This window comes from Lactuca virosa, chromosome 5, assembly GCF_052849685.1.
Source record: "Lactuca virosa cultivar CGN04683 chromosome 5, Lactuca_virosa_CGN04683_v6, whole genome shotgun sequence".
NCBI lineage: Eukaryota > Viridiplantae > Streptophyta > Magnoliopsida > Asterales > Asteraceae > Lactuca > Lactuca virosa.
Window position 1 is genome coordinate 128,175,033 of NC_136430.1, and position 25,476 is coordinate 128,200,508.

Sequence of the window (25,476 nt, forward strand, 5' to 3'; positions counted from 1 at the left end):
GTCAAACCACAACCACCATAGGATTTCGGTTGGCCGCATCAGTTGCACTAGGCCGAAATCACATGTGATTTCAGTTTGAGCCAAGACCGAAATCACCATGTTGATTTCGGTTTGTGCCATGGCCGAAATCACAAAGTGGTTTTGGTGGGTGTGGACCGAAATCACATTTGATTTTGGTATTACTTTGGCCGAAATCTCAATAGATATTTGGATAATTCTTGATTTGATTGGCTGATTTAATTTCCCAAGGTGATTAATTACACAAACCAATGCAAAACCTCACATCACCTTATCCCTTCTTTCATATATATATATATTTCACGAATTGGGATCCATTTCAAAACCATTCCTAGTAAACATATTTACCATCATTTCTCTCAAATATCAAACACTTATTCTCTCAAGATCAAGTCTTTATTTCTTCTAGATCAAGTTTAAACCTTTCAAGGTTTTTCATTCAAATTGATTTCAAGATATTGTTGTAAGTATCATCTATATAATCTAATGTTTATACAACACGTATTTGGTATATCCTCTCATTTACACATATCATTATGTGTTTGAAACTATTAGGATACCACCAGCGTCCCGTATTCTAACTCGAAGATTCACCATTTTTACCTCGTTATCAAACCGCGATCACAGTCGAGGTGAGTTTCTACCCCTCCATTTTCCACGTCTTTTTTCTACATTTTAGGGGGGGGGGGGGAATACAAGTGAAACACATGGAAACTTGTGTTAAAATACGAATCGATACTTATGTTTTTCTTACATTTTATATATATACATTTTATGTGAAAATGTTAAATACGTAAATTAACATTACTACCAAAATTACAAACTTTTACATGCAAATTCGTTTATACACAAAGGTTTTCATTTCGACGGAACATACATTTACAAACTATAATAGGTATAGTTTGTGGAATATTCACGCTATTTTTACACTATGAAAGGGTAATACATAAATTTACAAGAAAAAGGGATTTTTCATACGTGAACATGTTGATACAAATTTTGTGAGACATTTGGCTTCACAGTACTTTTAAGTATATAACTTAAGTCCTGTATTATAAACCAGAATCTCTTGTAGGGAGAGCGTGATACTTGTGTATAGATCTATACAGGACTGACAATCCCGCACCTAAACCGTTAGCTACAGTTAGACCGGCAGGTCTGGGGTGACTAATGTCATAACATTCCGACGCCTGAAGAACGTCGTCACATGCCAACTAGTCGCTAGCATGGTTATAATAACTCACACGGGGTATTAACAATACATTTTGGTTTATGGGGCTAACGTACAATTAAAAGGTTTTATGCAAATTAAAACTACATATTACAAACTTTAAGTATGGAAAACTTATACATTTCGGTCTTGGAACATTTTGAGACTATAATTCATTTTATAGAAAATATCGGATTTTCTGGAAAATAAACACGATTACTTTACACGGAAAGGTTTACATTCATACAAACTCTTATGAACTCACCAACGTAATTATTGACACTTTTTCAAAACAACTTGTATTCTAAGGGAACGAGTAAAACATGTAACCATCAGCTTTTGAGGACGGGACGCTAAGGCGTCAGTTCAAAACTCATTTTGTCATCATATTGTAATTTATTTGGAAACATGTAACTCATGAAAAAATGTAACCTTTTAAATTATATCTATGATTGTTGTGTTTGCTTTCTTTACTATTACTCAATTGTTATGATACTGTACATGATGTCATCCGCCCCCGGACGTTTCTGCCATTATGGTTTGGAGGTGTGACGCACCCCGTTTGATCTCAACAAATTTCGATTTTTGGTGTTGTTATGCTACAACTGGATTATTAGTGTTTCCGATCAATGAAGGATAGAGATGTCGCACCCCCAACCGGTGGCAGAAACATCGGGCGGTGTAACGTCATATTTGTTTCACAGATATATAACATACATTGAACAGTGCTAAAGAATTTTATAAACTACATACCTTTATTGATGATCGAAAATTACATTATTATTGTTTCCTAGTATTTATTACATAATATCCGGCTATTGCATACGTCTTAACGAATATATGTTCCATACGAACAGAAACGATAATAGTAAAACTTCTCCTGTTCAAGAAACATTCAGCTTATCAAGTTCCTGAAAACATAAGCATTTTGAAAATACGTCAACATAAAGTTGGTGAGTTCACAGGTTTTGACTCTGAGTGAAAATAGTACTTTTTCCGAAGTTTGAAAAGTTTATAACATAGTTTGAAAATATTATTTTGACTCATACTTGATTCTAAAATATAGGATATATATATCCTAGGTATAATGTTTTACTTACTAAATAAGTAGTATACCTATAAGTCTCATATACTATGAATATAAGTGTTTGTAATCTAATACAAATGAAGGTTACTACGTATAGATCTTATTCCAATTATATACGAGTAAAAACGGCTACGTATAAATCTTATTTCAATTCTATACGAGTATGTAGGCTAGGTATAATTGTCTACTTAATGTACAAGTAGTATAGCTACTAGTTTCTTGACCTAGAGTATAAGTGTTTGGGAAACTTATACTTAACATTCATACTTGTATATCGACAAAGTATAATGCTTCTAGAGTTGTGCTACCATGAGTCCGTAACCTCGGCTATATGACATACAAGACCTCTGATTAATGTTACAATGATCACACCTTGTAGTAGGCTACGTATAAATCTTATTTCAATTCTATACGAGTATGTAGGATAGGTATAATTGTCTACTTAATGGACAATTAGTATACCTACCAGTTTCTTGACCTAGAGTATAAGTGTTTGGGAAACTTATACTTAACATTCATACTTGTATATCGACAAAGTATAATGCTTCTAGAGTTGTGCTACCATGAGTCCGTAACCTCGGCTATATGACATACAAGACCTTTGATTAATGTTACAAGGATCACACCTTGTAGTAGGTTCCACACGCTTCATCGACGTCGGAATGGAGTAAATTGGGCAAGTTCGTCACTCGAAAAATGTTGGGTTGTAGCTAACAACCACGGGTGGGGTTGTCAACCCGTATAGTTTCATACACGTCTTCCGCGCTCACACGGGATTAGCGGTTACAGGTCAGAGGATTTCCACTAAGATTTCCAATCTTAGTTGGTGAATAAGGTAGCCCATGAAGACTTTGTCGGGTTCTTATGGTTCTAATAGTGAAAGCATATTCGTGTCTAAAACCCTAAGTTGTTAGACTATACTTTAAACGTTACTCTTAATTTCTATAATACTTTGGCAGCATAACAACTATAACTTGAAGTAAAACCAGGTTTTATCTTAACATAAAACCAATAATAACAATATACCTAACAACTATATATATAACTCCCGAATATACCTTCAGGGCTATATTAATAACTTACCAGGTTTTTTTCTAGACATAAAACCAATAATAACAATATAGTTAACAATTAGTATATATAACTCCCGAGTATAACTCCAGGGCTATATCACACATAATATATATATATAGAACCCCCGAGTATAACTTAGGGTCTACATTACTATAATAACATGCTAATAATTTTAAGATAGTTGTATATTTTCAATATATCTGATATATTCTTGGTATCTATGATACAAAACAACTATATCCCGGTTAATATAACTATCTATGTTGATACGAACATACTATCATATAAACATAATATTAACTTTTTTATAATATTCAACATGCGTTTTCCCCCGAAAACATTAAAAAGTGGGGCCGTGAAACTCAACCTAGTAGCGTGAGTTTATAGAATCTAACTAGAAACGGTCAGATGTTCACGATCGTCGGGCTCGGGATGCGGAATGCCTTCAGCAAACATGAGAGAGAGAAGAGATTTAGGTGTAAGAAGTGTTAAGGTCGAACTTGCTATTTATAGGCTGCCCAAAACTAGTCCACATTGTGGACTTATATGTCCACGTCGTGAAGCATAGCTGCATCACCTCGTAGACTTGCCATTTGGGTCCTAGCTTCGGAAGGTGTCAAGATACCGATTTCATGTCGTGACCTTTATGTCCATGTCATGGAGTTTTAACACATCACTTCCGTAGATTTTCCTTCTGCATTCTAGCCTTGAGTAGTGTCCTAGATCACATTCACGTCGTGAACCTTCATGTTCACGTCGTGGAGCATGCCAAGTTAGGGTTTCTGCCACGTGTCGCGCTCTTAGACTGATACATCTCCGGAAGATCATATATTTTGCATACAAACTCCGTTTTTGACGTTCTTTATATCCATGCGTAGGTATTTACGAGTACTACAACTGTCTTTTAGATTCCTATAGGTAACTCTGACTATATTTTAACTTATTTTAATTATAGAGATTTATAGTGTTAAAGTTTATCATAACTTCTTCACGCGAAGTTAGATTGAGTTTTGTATAGACGTATACTTTGATTTATATTAAAAAGTATGTATGAGAACTCATACTTGCATTAGAATTTACCATGAACTACATAGTAAGTTTATCACATTACTTGTTTGACACAATCATATTACTTGATTAACATAATCACATGTGATTGTTGTTGACCTATTTTGAATGGTGTTACAAGAGACTTGATTAGGGTTAATTTACCACCATGGAGAAGAAGACGACGAGCCACCGTTTTGAAGGACAAAATTACACCCGACATCTCTCATTTTCTTAGTCTCATTTTCCCGGTCGTTCTACACTCACAACTCCACCAGCACAACTGTCATCGTCGCCGTTGTGGATAAGACTAGGAAAGATGATTTCGATTGAAAAGGTTTTATATTCTTCCACATACCAACTTCTATCCGCCTTCTCTTTTTTCTCTTACTAAGTCTATCAACTTTCTTCCCAATCTTATTTCTAATATAGGTTTCGACCTCTATGCCTCTATGGATTTGAGATTTGCAGGTAATTGCTTTCGGTGTTTTCTGTTGGAATTTTGTTAGTTCAATTAATTTACATCATGGATAGTGTTTTGTGTTATGAATTGTAGATTGAAGTCAAACAAAGAGAAGGGAAACGTAATTATCGTACGGTGGTTCTGTTGGCTTTTTCTATTGTTTTTTGTATGGATAGTTTAATTGGCTAACTGTAGGTAGCCTCATAGTTGGCTAGGGACCTACTTGTAGTTGGTATTCTTGATGGGTATATGTTGACCAAAAAATAGGGTTGACCCTTCTTCTTCACACTTTCAAACCAACACACACTCATTTTGACAAATTTCTATTTCTTTTTTATTCAAGATTCACTTGCAGTTTTCCCGTCTTATTAAACCTATCGATCAATGAAAGAGAGTTGAAGATTAAATTAAGGTTTTTGAATTTACATCCTTTATTAGTAATTTAGTAAGTATATGTATACCACTATACCCCATTTTTTTCAGTCTATAAAGCCTAATCTGGAAGTACAAGTTGAACATATAACATATCCTTATGGTCCTTCAATTGTTGATAATAATCTTGAAGCCGTTGTTCTAAGGCATGAAACATTGTCTGTTGGATTATTGGTGAAGAAGAAAAGAGCTGACAGAGGCATTTAACAAGTAAAGGTGCATATATTGTTCAACAATTTTAGTATATTTTTTATATAATGGCTTAATGTAAGGATTTTGTTGGATGTTGAAGTTGTAAATCTTGTATCTGATAAATCTACGTGAAATTGAATGATAATCGGCTCATAGGTCATATCCTTTCGAAACTTGGAAACTCATTCACTTATCTTGACCTGTAAACTTTGCAACTCGACTTAATTCTTAATTATTGTTTTGTTTTTTCTTAATTATGTTATGTGATTGTAGGAATGTTGCTGGAAATAAACTTGAGGGAAGGATACCTGATAATCTTAGCTCTTACACTAATCTCAACAGTTTGTAAGTTTTGTTAATCTCAACAGTTTTCCACTAAATTTGAATATGTCAGCAAGAATCATTTCAAATTGCCAGAAATGTCTATGGGAACCAGTTGAAAGGAACAATCCCTGCTGAATTTTAGAGATTCGAACGGTATTACGTGTCTTCATTTATAATTCTTTATTGCTATATGTAGATATGTATGAAATCCATGTGCGCCCTAGATTTAACAGCATACGAGACTAGCCTCTAGATGAAAGAAGTCCATGTTAAGGTATTTTCATATTTAGTGATAGGTATTAGACATGGTTCTAAGATTAGAACCGTACAAATAATCTCCCAGATTAGTCAATGACTAGTTTTATTAATCGCTATAATAAAAAGATTAAGGTTGCACCATATTTATAGTGACCTGCTACAGATAAACTAGGAACCCTAAAACTGAGGAAAAAGTATTTTAATCTAACTAGGAAACTAAATAAACTAGATAATCATCCTTATTAAAAATACCATAAATAAAAATATGCTAATCATAGTTTACTTGCAACTTACTTCTTCCATCTTTGATACACCTGACCAAATCGTCCAGGTGTATCATTACTCCCCGCCTAAACACGCAGCTTGTCCTAAAGGTAAAAATCTGGAAACTGAAGATGTATAACATCATATAATTCCCATGTAGCTTCATAATTGGCAATATCCAACCAACGAATTAGAACTTCCTGTCCACCAACTCCTTCTCGAACACATTCAACTTGACCAGGTTATATTAATACCTCCATATCATCAATTACAATTGCTGGTAATTGAGGGGCTGTCATCCGATTTCCGATGGCCTTGCGTAACTGCAAGATGTGAAAAATATCATGTATACGGGAGGTTGGTGGTAAAATCAACCTATATGCCACCTTGCCAATTTGCTCGATCACCTCAAAAGGCCCGAAATATCGCGGGGCTAACCTCTCATTTCGACGTTTTGCTATCGAATGTTCGAGATAAGGTTTTAACTTCAAATAAACCCACTTACCAATAGTAAATTGATCATCTCGACTATGTGAATTTGCTTGCTTCTTCATTACTTGTTGTGCCTTGAGCAAATACCGCTTCAACTCTTGTAACACACAATACCGCTCCACTAAATACTCATCAACTGAACTGACCATTGTTGTACTTTGAACATAGTATAATAAATGTGGTGGATCCCTCCCATATAACACCTTAAAAGGTGTGGTTTTTGTCGATGTATGTAAAGATGTATTATACAAATATTCTGCCCAAGGTAACCATTTATTCCACTGCTACGGAGTATCTTGGACAAAGCATCGAAGATAGGTCTCCACACAACGATTTGCAAATTCCATATGTCCGTCTGTTTGCAGGTGGTAGACGGTACTTCGCTTGAGAGTTGTTCCCTGTAATCAGAATAATTCCCGCCAAAATTGACTTAAAAATACCTTATCTCGATCGGAAACAATTGACTCAGGTATGCCATGTAATCGAACCACCTCCTTCAGGAAAACAACTGCCACCGAAAGGGTTGTATATTGGTGTTTAAACGGCACAAAGTGAGCGTACTTACTTAATATGTTGACAATTACAAAGATAACGGTATACCCATCCAAACTTGGTAAACCTTCCGAGAAATCCATGGTGATTTCAGACCATACCTTAGACGGAAGCTTGAGTAGCTGTAGTAACCCACTTGGTGCTAAAGTGGAGTATTTTTGTCGTTGACAAGTATCACACTCCGCGACCATTTTAGTTATATCTCCTTTCATACCATACCAAAAAACTTATGTCGTCATGTGTTGGTATGTCTTTTGAAATCCCAAGTGACCATCGACAAAGCCGTCATGGAACTCCGTAAACAATTTCGGAATCCAACAAGGTGCTCGATTTAACACAAGCCGACCCTTGTACAATAATTGTAATGTCCCAAAATAATGACACAAAATTTCTGTTTTTAGATTAATAAATCGTTAATACATAACAAATCCATAAAACCAAGGTAGCCAAGATTTAGCAAAATATCAATAAATCAGAGTAATTCACAGAATGCGGAAACATGTGGTGTGTGCTGTGCAATCATCCCGAGCCCTTTCATTTTGAAACAGAAGTACCTGAAACATAAACTGAAAACTGTAAGCACAAAGCTTAGTGATTTACCCAAGATACCACATACCACACATACATAAATCACAAACTGGGCCCCTATCCTCCATCGGGCCTCGCCCGGTCTTGAGTCCCACTCGGCTTCGGGCCCCGCCCGACATCGAGCCTCGCTCGGATTACAGATCTGTTATTATCAGGCCTCGCCTGTCCCTGGGCCTCGCCCACCATACACATACAATATATCACATAATCATGCTAACACATAAAATGATCATAAAAAATAGCATATGTTCAGTCATCGGGCCTCGCCCGACATCGAGCCCCGCCCGGTACACATATAACCACATAACCATATAATCATATAAAAATATAACCATAATAGCAAATGCAATAATCAAAAAGACTTATATCATACCATACAGTCATCGGGCCCCACCCGGCATCGGACCTCACCCGGAAATCATAAGAAATATACTGATAATAAACATACGATATCCTCTTCAGGCCTCGCCTGGCATCTGGCCTTGCCCGGTATGTTTATATCATCATATAACGCGTGCAAGAGTCGAATACACATCTAGCACCCTAACATAAAACCATGGGCCGACATTGGCTCCTTTGACTCACTAAACCCAGTGAGGAGACTCACCTCGCACTGCCGAAACACACACACGAATCCTGGCTACTAGCTGACAGATTTTCAAACTGTCAATATCAAAACAACATGCAGTTATCAATTGGGTTCCAAACCATAACCATAAATCCATACTCAGGGTAAAAAGACCATTTTACCCCTAATCCAGCTTAGTCCAAGACCAAGGCCCAACTCATAACCTGAAAGGCCCAAAAGTCAAATAACCAACCAAGGCCCAATTATGCCCCGATTTTCAAATTGGACCCAAAACCCTTACATGGGCCTTAGCCTAAAGCCCAACCAAAATTCCTAGTCCAAGACACCCATACTTAGATGGCCCATTAAGAACTCAAACACCCAAGCTCAATAAGGAGGCCCAACAAGAAGCCCAAAAGGCCAAAACCCTCAAACAAGCCAAACAAGCGGGGCGTACTCAGCTGTATGCTAAGCGTACATGCAATCTGGCTTGTACCCTACATGTACAGACTTGTACACCTAGCGTACTCCTCCTTTATGCCGTCTATGACATTAAGCTCTTAATGCTTAAGTCCAGAAGTCCAAACCATAGATCTAAATCATATGCAACATCTAGAATCATTAAGTCGCTAACTTGGTGACTTTGCATGACCCAAACGAACCCAATATCGAAATATAACCTTCTACTTCCATTAAATGAGCTCAAACTCAAGCATGGGGGATTCTAAGCCCTAAAGGTGTCAACTTTATGAATCTAGGACCATAAAAACACCAAGAGTGGCAACTCTAAGCTCCAGGAATGGTATCAACTAGTAAATCACATCCATGGGGACCAAAAATGAACCAAATACTCATACATTCTAGAACTAAGCTAACAATGAACAAGGTTCAAGCTTTTTACCTCAAACAAATTGGAAATGAAGCACATGATCTAGATTCATAAGCTCATCCTTGATGCATAACCTTGCATCAAACTCCATCTTCTTGGAAATGACCCAAAAACACCAAAATGCACATCATGAGATCAAAATTACAACCATGGAGGCTTAGAGACGATTTCTAGGGTTTTTGGGGAACTTGGAGGCTCGTATAAAGGCCAACCAAAAAGAATTAATGAGATTATATAGGGTACATCATCAAAATTAGGGTTTTTATTAAGATGCACGTACGCCCCGCGTACGTGCCCGAAGGCGTGATCCTGCTTCACATCTGTACGCCATGCGTACACCATTATATGCCATGCGTAACAGATTTAGAACTAGTATGCCATGCGTACATATATGTACGCGCCGCGTACTGCTTAACCTCTTTACCCTAATATACTTCGAAGGTCATAACTTCTTTGTTACAAACCCGATTCCGACGATCCTTATATCCATGAAAAGGTAACAAGAAGCTCTACAATTTAATCAACTCATACTTTCCTTACCATTTCTCTAACATCATTAAATTTCCATAAAATCCCGAGCTAAAAAATTACCAAAATACCCTTTGACTCCAAAACGCAAACCGAATACACGGATCATCAAATATACATCATCCACCTCCAAATGAGCCCAAAACTAACTTATTCAAGGATCCTAAGCCTACTAATACCTTATCCTTGATCACCACCCCGAAATAGAAACGATCTGAAACAATGTGTTACAACAATTTGCCTTAGTCAAGTGTGTAACCGGTCGCAACTGAACTTCTTGTGACTAATTTTTGTTTGATGTTAATGATTTCATACACCTTTTCGAGGTCCTTCCATAACTCCTCCCAATTAATTTTACACAATGTTGTAATTTCTTGAAGTTGATCCTCGGGTATTCTTTGTGAAAGGGCGTCTGCCGCCTTATTTTCTTTCCCTGGTCAGTAGACGATGTCAAACGTATATCCCAATAGTTTCGATAACCACCTTTGATAATCCTTGTTAATGGTGCGTTGTTCTAGTAAATACTTCAAGATTCGTTGGTCGATATGGATTATAAATCGTCAAGGCAATAGGTACGGTCACCACCTTTGAACCGCAAGCACTATAACCATGAGTTTCCGTTCATAAACTGATTTTAATCGGGCCCGAACTCCCATAACGTGGCTGTAAAAAGAAAGAGGTTTGTCTTCTTGCATTAAAACTTCTCTAAGGCCATAACCTGATGCATCTGTTGCTACCACAAAGACTTTTGTAAAATCTGGTAGTGCTAGAACTGGTGCTTGTGTCATCGCATGTTGTAGCTGTCGAAATGCTTTTGTCACTTCTTCAGACCATTTGAACCTATCCTTCTTCAATTTCTCAGTCAACGGTAAAGCTATTTTTCCATATCCCTTTATAAACTTGTGATAGTACCTCGTCAAACCCAAAAATCCTCGGAGCTCGCGCAGTGTCTTCGGAAGTGGCCATTCCAACATTGCGTTAATTTTGCTGAGTCGGCCGAAACCCCTTTTTCCGAGATGATATGACCCAAATACTCCACCAGTGTTTGAGCCAAAAAAACAATTCTTTTGGTTAGCATAAAGATGGTTTTCGTGTAATACTTTGAATATCCTTGCGAGATGCACCACGTGTTCCATTACCGTTTTGCTATAGACTAGTATGTCATCAAAAAATACCAGTATAGAGCGTCGTAACAATGGCTGAAAAACTTTGTTCATGAGTGACTGAAAGGTAGCCAGGCTGTTGGTTAGCCCAAACGGAATCACTAAAACTTCATAGTGGCCATCGTGTGTTCGGAATGCCGTTTTGGGCACATCTTCTTTTTTCATTCGAATCTAATGGTAGCCGGTCTTTAAATCAACTTTAGAAAACATTGTGGCACCGTGAAGCTCATTCAAAAGTTCGTCTATCACGGGTATATGAAATTTATCCAAAACCATGGCTCTGTTTGTTGGAAATAGTGTCCAAGGTCATTAACTATTGGTGACATTTCTAATAATAACATGGTCCTTTTAGGTTACCCTTAAGACCGAAATTGAGTAGAATAAATAATGGAGAAATTGGTTTATTAATTATTATGGTTAAAAATTAATTAGAAACTAATTGGAAATATATTTTGGGAATTAATTAATAGTTTAATTAATCAAAGAGTTGAATATTCATTAATCAATAGTTGATTAATAAGGAATGTTCCAAAACCCTTATGGAATTAGTTTAATAAAATGCATAAATGAGGTTTTCAAGTGTTGCAGCCAATTTTAGACTCGAGAAGATGCAGAGTTTTTGTCCGGTGCTGGTTTCATTGTGCACACTCCAACCTTTTGTTGGAGTGTCACATTTTCATTTGGGTTAGTGCTTCTATTTTTGGGACTCACGTTGAGGCTTAAATAAACTTTATTTGTGTGTTTATGGCGTCGTCTCATTCCTTTGCGAGCGGGACTTGGCCGTGTCCTTTTCGGGGGTTTCATTGCTGCCCAAATGGTATTGTTGGAAGTAAAGGGATTTCTCGTATGATATCTCATCTCAAGAGCGTACACCTCCATACAGATGAACACAAAGCTGTGTTACGGGAGGCCATTACTTCTGACCATGGATTGTTAATGTTAGTGGCAGCAACTTTGAAAGAGTTTGGTTAATGGATATGTGGGAATTGCATGAGGCTTCATGCCCTGAGTCGTTCATGTCACCACCCGGGTGGCCTGATTAAGTTTATTGACGGGACTGATGACATAAGCGGGCATATTGTTGGTATTCCAAAGTCGCCACCCAATGGAACAAACGCCGAACTCAATGATGGGTTGGTGATGGATGCTCAACTACTTGACCGTGTTTTTAAACTACCTATCACCATCGTCAAAAACATCCTTCATAACTTTCGTATGGTTTTCTCTCAGGCTTTAAAAACAGTAGTTTCCAAGGTGGTTGCTCATCCCGGGTCCGTTGAAGCATGGGTTTCTTTGTTAATTCTTCCTAGGTGCGCTCTTCAGGTGTTCAGGCCCAAGAATAGGCAAGAAAGTAGGTTTGGCAATAGGAAGTCTTTGCAACATCGTAATATCCTGAGCGCTTTAGCTACTTGGGGGACTGAAGACAATATTGCCAAGCTAGTTAAAAAATTAGTTGACAATGCAAGACTGGAGCAACAAGGAAAAAAGAAAAGTACATTTAGGAGGAAAGAACACTAGGCAACACCAATGTTAGACAACGTCTTCATAAGGTTGTTGATGGACATTTTATATCGGCAGTGAAAGTTTTGTGTTCTTTGGGAGTTGCTCCATTTGGGGATGATACCGTGAAGGCATTATAGGATAAGCATCCATACAAGCCACCACCTTCCATGCTAAGCACCATACTTTCAGAATCTCCCCTTGTAGTGGATGTTGTCAATGTCCTTGGGGGAATTAAATCCTTCCCTAAAGGTACCCCTCATGTGGGAGAGACTGGTTGAGAGCTCAGCACATTTTAAATGCTCTTTGTGGAGAAGGTTCGACTATAGACAAAGACCTCCTACATGCAATTTTTGGATTAGGTGTCTAAGCCCATAACTATAATTGGTATGTACTTGATCCTAGAGTACATTGGTCCATTTCGGGTTGCCTTCACCAGGAAAATTTGATAGGATGGATATTTGAGAAAGAGGTTCTTTATGATTTACTAATATATTATAAGTATAATATATTAATTGAGAAATCATATTATTTAATTAGTATTGATCAAGAATTAATTTGGAATTAATTTAGTTATCAAAAGAGACTAATTAAATTAATGGGGACTAGTTATGTAAATTAGTGATACATATGGTTTGGGCTATTGATCCATGATGGGCTAAGTTTATATAAGAATCCATAAAGAGTTAGTTCACATGAGTTATGGATCATAAGCCTAAGTGTAAGAATTAGGGTTACATGTGACTCTTGGATTCTACACTATATATGTAACCCCTTTATGCACAAAATGGACACACTAGTGATCTTGGAGATGCTATAGCCGAATTTTGGTGCTAGTTGTAGGCTTCTTGCTTTGGATATTTTATTGCATGTATAACTAGAGAAACCTTAGATCCAAAGCATTAGGGTTGTATGTGCACCATAGGAGTGTTGTAGTATACGAAACCCAAAAGTGGTATCAGAGTCATGGGTTGCTTTCTATTATATTGATGCATGCTTAATTGTTCAAAGCTGGAAAAGTTGAAAAACTGCACTATGCAAGGGGGACTCGACGAGTCCATAATATGACTCGACGAGTCGGATAGCCTGATTGCAGTTTTTTGGGGTTTTTGGCCAGAATTGGATTTGTATTATTACCTTAAACTGTTTTGTATCATAAAATATGTTTTTTCTGATATGGTAATGATTATTCCATCCAAGTAAACGATAAATTGTCAAATCTTGAAAGTTTTAGTAGTTTATATGATAAGCTAATTGTTTGTAAAATTTGATTTTAAGTTATCTTACTATAAGAGTTGCATTAATTCAAACTTGTAAAAGATAAAATTACAATTATTTTATTGGTTTTAAAAATTGATCTAAATGTTTTAAGGAGTTACAAAACTTGCCATCAAGTTTTGGAACTCAAAAGTTTTTTTATGGAGTTACAAATCTTGTCATCAAGTTTGGAACTCAAAAGGTTTTCAAGAGTTACAAAATTGCCCTCAAGTTTTGGTATTTGAAAAGTCTCAAATTGTGAAACATTGATTTCTAAAACTCTTGTAATAAAAAGGTGCAACTCTTGGGTTCATAACTTAAAATTAATTAAATAGTTTTAATTTTGTATTTTATGTTTAGAACCTTAATGTCTTTTGAATAGTTCAAGTTACCTCTTATGGATTGTATTAAATTAATTAAAGTGTTTAATTAAAGGAGAAGATTAATAAATCCATACCAACATGGTTTAAGTTTAATTAAATTAAGAGTATAATTTATTAATAGAATTAAACCACCAAGTATTTTAAAAGTTTGAAATACACCCTTATACTATTATAATATTAAAAGTTTAATAATTATATATATGTATAAAACAAGTCAGTCTTACCGTTAGTAGGCCTCATTCACGAATCCGGTATATAAAGGGGGTATAAGGTTATTGCCTATAAAATGGTGGTTTAATGGGTGTCGAATCTCACCCACCGCTTCTTTGATTGGTGGAGGGCCGTTAGCCGAATGTGTAGGATAGGACACTAAACCCTCATTAAAAGTATAATGAATTATAAAGTAACTAAATATTTTATAAATTCTCAATCTTAGTTACTTTAGGAAAAATGTGAATTTGATGCTAACCCATGAAATTACACATTGCACCTTGCTAAGTCGTTAGTGGAGCGTGTGTGGTTAACCGGCATACTAACATGGACTAACAAGGGTGGCAAAGGGTAGCTCGATGTTTGTCATAGATCAATGGAGTGTGTGTGGTTAACCGGCACATTGATTAGGTGATAAAGGACATCGAGAGTACAAAGCTAATTTGCATGGTTATTCACACCTTGTTTGTGATCCTCGGTATACCAGCCACAAACTTGAAGGGCATAATCGAGATTAAACATGCCATTGAAAATTTCACTGAATCTTAAAAGATCTAGGAATTTCAATTCATTTAAAACCTAATGTTCAATTTAGTTTTTCATGGTGAAAATTGGTAAATCGTCATTTACCTACCTTCAAATAGTTTACAATTGGATTACGGCATCCCTCTTCCGAATTGTAAATTATTGCGTTGGGTCCTAGCTTTAATATGTCATTTGGGTGTTATATTAAGGACTTAAATCAACTTAACTTGAATTTCTCCCTTGTAGATGTCTAGTTCTGACAACTATGGTCTTCCCAAATCATATGGAAAAAGCTTTCCTCATGAAGATGATGTCCCACGATTGGATCGTGGAGATGGAAATCATGCTTCACTTCCTCCACATCCTCCAGTAATTCTCCTTGACCCACAACTTCGTCGACTAGAAAAGTTCAAGGTCACTCAAGCCCTATTGGATAACAAACACCAAGATGGAAGGTCTGTGTGTGCACATGTCTTGGAGATGAAGTCACACATTGACAGGCTAGGAATGTTAGGAGTCGTTGTGTCGAGGAAGTTGGCTGTTGACTTGGCTCTTCAGTCACTTTCCGATTCGTATAGTCAGTTTGTTAAAGACTACTATATGACAGACCGCGACGTGACCCTTATTGATCTTACCTATTTGCTAATTGCTGCTGAATCAGAAATGATTTGGCGCACTGGTCAAGAAAATTTGATTGGAAGATCTACCTCCCAAACTTCCATGGACATTGACAATGGAAACATTGGAAGTCCAGAAAAGTCTTCTCTTCCCAATGGAAAGGGACCGGCCATGGTCAAGACATTTGACCTAATGGTAAAGAGAAAGAATAAGTCTGAGATTGTCCCGTGTGCCATTCTAAAAGAATCTGTTTGCTTCTACTGCCAAGAGAAGGGGCATTGGTTGTGAAGCTGCCGTATCTACCTGAAGGATCATAAGGATGGTAAAGTCAGAGTGTATGACTCTGCTTCAGGTAAGTCCACTATCTAACTCTATTAAGTTCCTATTTGGAGATTCTTAATACATGATGCAATGTAATTACATTTTGATGTTTTGTAGGATCGAAGAAAAGAAAGGAAGATTAAAGGAAGAGTAAGTTGAATCTGATCGTGAAGAGATGGATTTCGATCGCATGGTTCGATGATCAGATTTTTGTGCTGCTGCTTAAGAGTTATGATAGATTGCTTAGAAATATTTTGGAACATAGTTTTCATTTTTAATTGCATTGTAAGGAAAAGTTTTTTTCATGTTTTATAAATAAAAGATTTTTTTTTGATTTTATCTTATTTTAAGTTTCCTTGCAATGGCATTTGTGAAAATTGTTGTTTATATGTTTCCATTGATAGAAATATTGGAAAATGGATTTGATTCTTTCGTTTGTGGTAATGTCAAGATTTACCAAATAAGGAAAGATTCTCATCAGCCAAGTTTCAGCTGGATAGAAACTTGGAATCATGCAACTTGTATTGTGGGATGAATGAGAACCTCCGTCTTTGGGAAATTAAGACTAATTCCTTGTTCACATGTATATGTGAGTCAAGTGAAGGACTAGGGGATCGGGTACACTTGGTTGTGTGCTGGTGAGGTCCACCACAAAGAACGATAAGACTATTCGTCATGATTTACTAAAAGTTTAGTAAATATGGTTATACGTACAAGATTAAGTGTAATTCTGGATCATTGAAAAAGTTTCAATGTATAGCAGAACGAATAAGAAGTATCAATTAGGCAGAAAGATAAAAATTTCTCCAATCTGGAAGGAAAGGAGAGTAATTTAGTATTGTGTTTTATGATCATCTTAATGATTATGAAAACCATATCACAATTGATCCTCTCAAGACACCTTAGTGCACTTATATGGCTAAGAAGAGAAATCGAGAATTGTTGAGATGGTTAAATCAAATAGATGAATCATACTTCGTTCCAATATCAAGTCTTAGAGTCATACTTCAAGATTGTACCTTGAGTGACACATCTTAAGTAGGTTTAGAACACATCATGAAATGTGGAGTAAGAAATGGTTCTTGCTCATGCACATTTGAAATTGGTAGTTGTGATGTTTTGGATAAAACAAAGACCAACTAAGAGCAATTATACGAAGTCTTATTCTTGATAAGAATCCGCACTAACTCTTGAATATTTGTTTGTCAAGGACAAGAGAATCTTATATGTCAAGAGGTCAGTGGAGTCTTAAAGACCTTGAAAAGCTTCAAGAACTAGTCAATAATGAACCTATTGTTTATCACTAGTACATGACTTGAGGTTTGTAACCTATCGTGTTGACATATTCTTGTTTGTGTGACCATTCCAAAGGCAAGAAATTAAGATTAAACAAGTTTAGTCCATATAAGTTTGGATTTGTTATAAACCTTGTCTTGTGATAGTGGTTGGGAATGAAAGATTTATATGGATAGAAACACATACACTATAAAATCTAAGTGGCATAAGGTTTCTCTCCAATTCATGAAAATGATTGTGAGGAAACGCTTTCACTAAGTAGATTTTAAGGGATTAGGGTTAGCAGTTGTGATAATTGCGTTCTCAATTTCGAGTATTATACAGCATCCCTTTTCATAGTTTGAATTGTGAGAAATTGGCAAATAGTTTGAACATTCGGGACTTATTAGTTTAAGTTCAGAAAGGTCCAAACACACACTTGTGCTTTTTAATCTAAAAGGTGTATGAGCTTGAGAAGTCTGGAAAAGACTTATCGAAGCACCAAGTATCAGAAATCTAAACTTTGGTAAGGAAATCAATAAGTATTGATTTCTAGAAGTCCAGTTGATTTCTGGGAACATGTCATAACTAGTGGGGGCATAAGTGTTATGCTGGTAAGGATATAATTATCATGTTAGTGGGAGCATGATTATTATGGTAAGTGTTACGAGTTAAAAATGCTGATTATAGAAAACAAAAGTTTCAATTTTCAAAGTTGCATAGGTTGAAAAGTTGTTTTGCTATAATTAAGGGAGAGGAATTCGTACTTCATTTCGAATCTAAAAGCTTAGATTAAGATTTTAATCGAATTTAGTCATGGACATATGTGAATGTTATGTTGCAATGATTCAACACAAGGAAATTCTATATGTGGAAATATTATAGCGAAAGACTGGTAAAGTATCATGTCTTTATGTGAGACATTATGAATCGTATTCCATATGCTTTGGATATAGGATCGATTACATATGCTATAATATTAATTTGTTCTAATTTTCCTAATGTCTAGGGCATTAAGAGGGAAAAGGGACTAGAACGAGATATGACTAAAATGGTTAAGCAATTGTCGAGGACAATATGAGGTTTACCAAATATTGGTTGCTTATGGACATTTGGAGGTATAGTATAAGTTTTGGAAGGTCCATATTGACAAGTTCTGAGAAGAGGTAACTCTTGTCCAGAAGTGCTAGTCATATGGAATTATGGAAATGTTCCATAAGTGGAAGTTAATCATAAAATCTGTGTAATATTAGAAACCTTAATGCAAGAAGGATGTTCAAAGGAATGTACTTTGAATATGAGACTTCGCTTCCATGGAACTGGTCCAGTAATCAATGTCCAAAGGGAATACTTTGTAATATCATTGTCATAGTCTTTATGACCTTTGTGCATTGACATTACAAAAGGATTATTGCATTTAAGTTTTGAATCTAACAGATAATAGTAAATGGCAAGAATTTGGTATTCTTACACTTACTATAAGGATTTGGATTGAGAAATGAGTATCATTGGAAATGGTTACAATTCATCTATTTCACAAAGTAAGGACCATAGGTAAACATAGTGTGCATGCTTGGAGCATGGGATAACTATTGTTATAATTGAAGTATCAAGTTGATTAGTCGAAACATTATATAATGAATAATATGTAATCAATATGGTGATTAAATAGAAGTCGTTTTATTTATATTCAAAAGTGTTGAGACCGTATTGGATTCGATTATTCTTGTGTTTCAATTTGCATGTTTTACCTCCCGAATAACTAGGTTATTTAAACATCCACAGTCAATCATACTTTGGAAGTAAGTAATGAGGTAAGACTGTCATGAATCTGACTGTAGGATTGTCTAATGTGTTAGACATAACACAAGTTTGTTGCAGTATTCATGAGTACTCCTGTAATAAGATTAGAGTATTGGATTAAACCCACGCTCATCTGAATCACTTCATGGATTTTATCACGAGTGATTGTGAGATGATAATATCTTATATTCTTGAAACCAAGACATGTGAGTTTTAGTTTACAAGTCGGTTGCACATTGATGATATGTAAACGCACCAGTAACTTGGTGTTATAAAACGTATTGTTGTGTGTGATTTGATGAGTAACTAGAGCAAGCATTTGAGTCGAAGTTTATCCATTCCTTTTACCCAATGAGGGATAAAAGCGATATATGTGGGGCCCTCAATGATTTAGTGATGGCACCCTAAGCGCTTGGCCAAGCGTGGACTGATTTGATTTGTTCAATTAGTCAGTTGTCATAAATCTAAAATCGGGAAACAACAGATGGACAGAGAGAATGATTATAATCCATGTCTCAGTCCATATGATATCTTGTAGAATGGAGGAATATATGATCCCTTATCTAATGGACGCGTCATTGACTGGGTCAGAGTTCGACAACGGCTTTTATGAGCTACGATTGCTAGTCGGTGTTTATGTCATACTTGCAGTTATAGTTATTAGACTTATCCAAGTGGGAGACTGTTGGATTAGGTGTCTAAACCTATAACTATAATTGGTATGTACTTGACCCGAGAGTAGCATGGTCCATTGCGGGTTGCCTTCACCAGGACAATTTGATAGGATGGATACTTGAGAAAGAGGTTCTTTATGATTTACTAATATATTATAAGTATAATATATTAATTGAGAAATCATATTATTTAATTAGTATTGATCAAGAATTAATTTAGAATTAATTTAGTGATCAAAAGAGACTAATTAAATTAACGGGGACTAATTATGTAAATTAGGGATACATATGGTTTGGGCTATTGATCCATGATGGGCTAAGTTTATGTAAGAATCCATAAAGAGTTAGGCCCTGTTTGATATATGTCTGACCGAGCCAGGTCAGACATTTTTGGCTGACTCGGTCAGCTGAAGTTGTTTGATAAACAAAATTTAGGTGGATGACTCGGTCAGCAAGATCTGAGTGAGAAAGAGGTCGGGAGTTAGCTTATTGAGAAATGGAGAAAGGCTTTCCAAACTTACCCATGTGCTTTAAAAATCCGACAGTAGAAAAGATGGTGATGGGAATCGAACCCATCACCTCACACTCACAAACCAACATATTTACCACCAAACTAGAAGCTTTCTTTTGTTATAGTTGTTCAAACATTTTATATATTGTATAACACTGATTATTATTATTATTATTATTATTATTATTATTATTATTATTATTATTATTATTATCATCATCATCATCATTATTATTATTATTATTATTATTATCATTATTATTATTATAATAATAATAATTATTATGATTATTATTATTATTATTATTATTATTATTATTATTATTATTATTATTATTATTATTATTATTATTGCATAGAAACGGATAGAGCATCAGGGTAAAATGGTCATTTTGCATCAGTCAACACATTCAGTCAGATGTATAATCAAACAACATGGTTTCTTACTCGGTCATAATTTCTTACTGAGACAGACCTTTCTCAGTCAACACTTTCTCAGTCAGCAACTATCAAACGGGGCCTTAGTCCACATGAGTTATGGATCATAAGCCTAAGTGTAAGAATTAGGGTTATATGTGATACTTGGATTCTACACTATATATGTAACCCCTTTATGCACAAAATGGACACACTAGTGATCTTGGAGATGCTATAGCTGAATTTTGGTGCCTAGAAACTCTCTCTTAAAGTACTCCTTTTTTCATGGTGTTTGTGACTTGTTTGAGGCATCACATTTGAAGTGCTAAGTTCTTAAAGGCCAAATACATCAAGCTACAACAAAGAGGTAATCATCTAATATATTTTTATGATTCAAGTATCAAATTGTATGCTAGTTGTAGGCTTCATGATTTGGATATTTTATTGCATGTATAACTAGAGAAAACTTAGATCCAAAGCATTAGGGTTGTATATGCACCATAGGAGTGTTGTAGTATACAAAACCCAACAACTATTACATATGTGGTTAATCTATGACTAGGGGGAAGATGCCCTTCGATTTTCGCAAAATTTGTTGCCTCTGCTCCTCTCAAGCCGCTCTTAAAACCCGACAAGGGAATACGACCAATTGCAGTAGGCACTATATGGAGACGTTTGGGTTCCAAGTAGGCTATGAAAGGTGTTGGTAAAGAAATGGCCAAGTATCTTAATGATTTTCTATTCGGGGTCGGGGTGTCGGGTGGCGCTGAAGCCGTATTACATAGTGCTAATAGGGTGTTGAGTCAGCGCCACGATGAAGGATCTCTTTCCATGATTATTGTGGACTTCTCTAATGCCTTTAACCTTGTCGACAAATCTGCATTACTTCATGAGGTTAGATTGAGGTTTCCTTCTATATCCTTGTGGGTAGAGTTCCTATATGGTAAAGCAGCAAGGTTGGACCTAGGCAACACACCTATTTGGTGCACTACTGGGGTTCAGCAAGGGGACCCCTTGGGACCACTTCTCTTTGCCCTTATGTTGCACCCACTCCTGCATAACATTAGAGACAATTGCAAGCTTCTTCTCCATGCATGGTACGTTGATGATGGCACACTTATTGGAGATTCGAAGGAGGTGGCCAAAGCGTTGGACATCATTACGATGATTGGCCCAAAATTGGGCCTTCAGCTGAATATCAAGAAAACCGAGCTCTTTTGGCCATCATGGGATGGTAGAAAGCTACGTGAGGGCCTATTCCCGGCTGGCATCAGGAGGCTGCGTTTGGGGATGAAACTTCTTGGGGGAGCTGTTAGTAGAGATGCTAATTTCATTAGCAGCTTAGCCATAAAGAGATCCGAAAAAGCTGTGAATTTGATGCGCCTTATTCCATAATTGTCTGACCCCAGAGTTAGCTCCTTCTGCTTCGGTCTTGTATGGGTATTGCTAAGCTTTTGTCACACCCCCAAACCGGAACGACGAAAACGTCCGGGGATGGATGACTTCATGTTAAGTATCACAACACATGCATCATAGTAATCAAAGTAAAAACAACCATCGTATTGATAATATAATATTTACATTGTGTCCAAAACATTACTTGAATAACATTGAAAGTACAACAAAAGTTAAGACGTAAAGCACCGTCTTCGCCACACCTTAGAGGTACATGTCTACTAACGTTCCTGAGAATACAAGTGGTTTGGAAAAGTATCAACATTAAAGTTGGTGAGTTCATAAGTATTTTTATTATAAAAAGTATACTCTTTGTTCTTTGGAAAAGTTCGCCTGTTCCTCCAGAAAATGCTATATGTTTTCTTTAGTAGAATGGTAACCACAATAGTTCCTTCTACAATCACTTAGTTTTTACTAACTATATATAACCTAATATCGAACAGACAGTTGAATGTATGAATCTGCCCTAAGCCCACAACCAAATAAGGAAAAGGAAGTAAGGCAGAAGTCACACATTCCACTGCCTATCGGATATTATTTATGTATAATTCTGATGTATAAACTAAGGAATTATAGAATTAACCATCAAAGGTCCTTTATGTTATACTAGTTTGATAATAAGTATTAAACCTTTTGTAAATACGTTCCTAGTTCCATTTATTCAATTGTAAAACATTGTTTTCAGTAATAATTGTTATTGTTTTCAGAAAATTCTATCGAAAACTGTTTACCTTTAAAATAACGATGTTTACCATAGAAAATCCTATATTTTCTATAAAACCGTCTTGTAGTCTTAATCGTTCCAAGATCGAAAAGCACAAGTATAATTAATATACTTACTTTAATGATATCTAGTTTTGTTGATATGTTAAACTGGTTGAAGACTTGTTTGCCCTGAAAACCTGATGCAACAATACTACCCTCCTATGATCACTTAATACATATGAGTTGTATATAACTGAGATCGAACAGACAGTTGAATGGGTGAATCTGCCCTAAGCCCACAACCAAACAAGGAACAGGAAATGAGACGGAAGTCACACATTCCACTGTCTATCGGATTTCAATTTTATCTAACCTTATTGTATATACTGAGTAATCATATAGTTAACATCCCTTGGGAAAGCTTAGGAAAAGTATAATACTACGTAAATATATCGTTGTTTTCTCCTTGTGAGTTTTATGACCATACTAATTGATATGACGTGAATCAGACGTCGATATCGTTTATTACGTTTGTCACCCGCAGACATGCCGGTCTAACTGTAGCTAACAGTTGAGGTGAGGGATTGTCGGTCCCATATAGATCTATACACAAACTCATGCTCTCCCTCCAGGAGATTCTGGTTCATAAGGGTAGACTTACTCTGGTACTTAGATAAGTGTACAAATATTTGTCTCACAAAATAGATTAACGACTTTACAAGTAATAATGCGAAAACCTCTTATAAATAACAAGTAATTTTGTAAAAATATCCCTTTGTTCCATAAGCTATACTTATTATAGTTTATAAGTTTAATTCCATGTTTTAACCTGGACATTGTAAAATAGTTCATATGATTCATAAACTATACCTATTATAGTTAATAAGTTTATTTCCACATTTTAACTAAGTTTCGCGTTTAAATTCATATTGACGGTAAGATAACGAAATAAGTAAAATTACATTTTTAAACACAAGATTTCTTGTATTTTACTTGTATTCCCCCCCCTAAAGCATTTCACGTTATATATATATATATATATATATATATATATATATATATATATATATATATATATATATATATATATATATATATAGTTAGTGAATATAAACATAAGAATGATAACGAATTGGACTAATTTGTAAGTTTAACTTACAAATAAGAGTGTTAGAAGAAAAATGGAAGGATGCAAGGGGGTTTACGGCCAGCCCTATGGGTTCACGGTCCATGAAGATCTTGGTGTTCTTGGGTGTACGGTTGAGTGTTCTTGATGAATGAAGGAGATTCAAGGGTTTACGGTTAAGTGTTCTTGATGAAATGAAGAACACTTGAAGATTCAAGTGTTTTAGGATCAAAGATATGAAGATTGGAAGGTGATTTCTTGATAAAGTGTAAAACACTTGGTATTCTTCATGAAATGAAGAACACGTTTCGAAAAGCCCTTAAACAGCAATGTGAACAGTCTGTTGCATATTGGAGGAAGATTGGGCTTCCTAAACTTGGACAAAAGAGAGATATCCCCAATATATCCCATCTCGTAAAACATGTTGATGAGATCAGTTGATGAAATCAAATCAAGGTCCACATGGTCTTCAGATCAATCAAGCCCTAACATCCTACAGAAACGGGCTTTGTTGATAGAGGTCATGTTAGAAACAACCTCGAAAGTGATGATCCCATCAGCCTGAATGTATGTTGCAGACGAGTACGCCTTGGAAAGGTGAGCCAAAGGAATCGATTCAGCCATTGTCAAAGCTTATGCAAGAGGATAATATCTCAGACATTCAATCATCGGATTTAGCGGTTCATTGTATCGAGATGAGTCAAGATCAAGGATGATATTTTGACCAGGCTTCAAGTTCAGCATGATAGCGGATGTTGATTGATCAGCAAACGATGTTGTTTCAGATGATCCGACCATTGTAGCAGCGAAGAAGACGATGAACAGTGGAGAGAGAAAAGAGTTTTTTCCTTGATAAATTTGAATACTTTGTGAATGGTGAGAGAAAATAAATCATCGAAACCCTTATATACATCATGATAGGTGAGAGAAAATACCGACCTGACGTTTCCATATCCCGATAAATCAGCCATGAAAGACGTGACAGTTGTATGTGTCAGGCGGCGTTGTAACTGACACGCGTGATGTTAGGGATTTGAAATATACGCGCCTTATTTGAATCCTTATACCCAAGAATCCACCTTTTCAGTTTTGACGTTTAGGAATAAGATATCACTTCACCATAACCTGTTCTCGGAATAACAGTAATACACATGAATTAGAACCTGACTTGAAAAATCATAAAGATTTTTGTGCAAGGTATGCCAAAGAAAAAGAAATAAAGCAAAATAAATTTTTGGGATTTTGTGATGTCAAATAAAAATGACATGAAATTCAGATGGATCCCGGGCAACGATCATCTATTTAATAAGAAATAGTGAAATGCTTCTTTTATGTAGGCTATAACGATGGCTTGAGCTTCAACCAAATTTCAAAACTCAACATAAGTTCGAAAATCTGGAAGAAGTACTTGTTTGACCAGTGTAGCCATAAGAACAAGTAGGCTTTGAATATTGTTTAAGTGACTGGATAATATGGAAATCTCAAAGACAAATAAAAACTGGATCTGTTAGGAAGAAATATCTTGGGTCGAGAACATTTCATTAAGA

At 36.0% G+C, this 25,476-nt stretch overlaps 1 pseudogene; it reads right to left on the bottom strand.

Moving 5' to 3' along the window:
- Positions 1-10,564: 10,564 nt before the first annotated feature.
- LOC145111729 (putative mitochondrial protein AtMg00860 pseudogene) lies at positions 10,565-11,122 on the bottom strand (annotated as a pseudogene).
- Between the last annotated feature and the right edge of the window lie 14,354 nt (positions 11,123-25,476).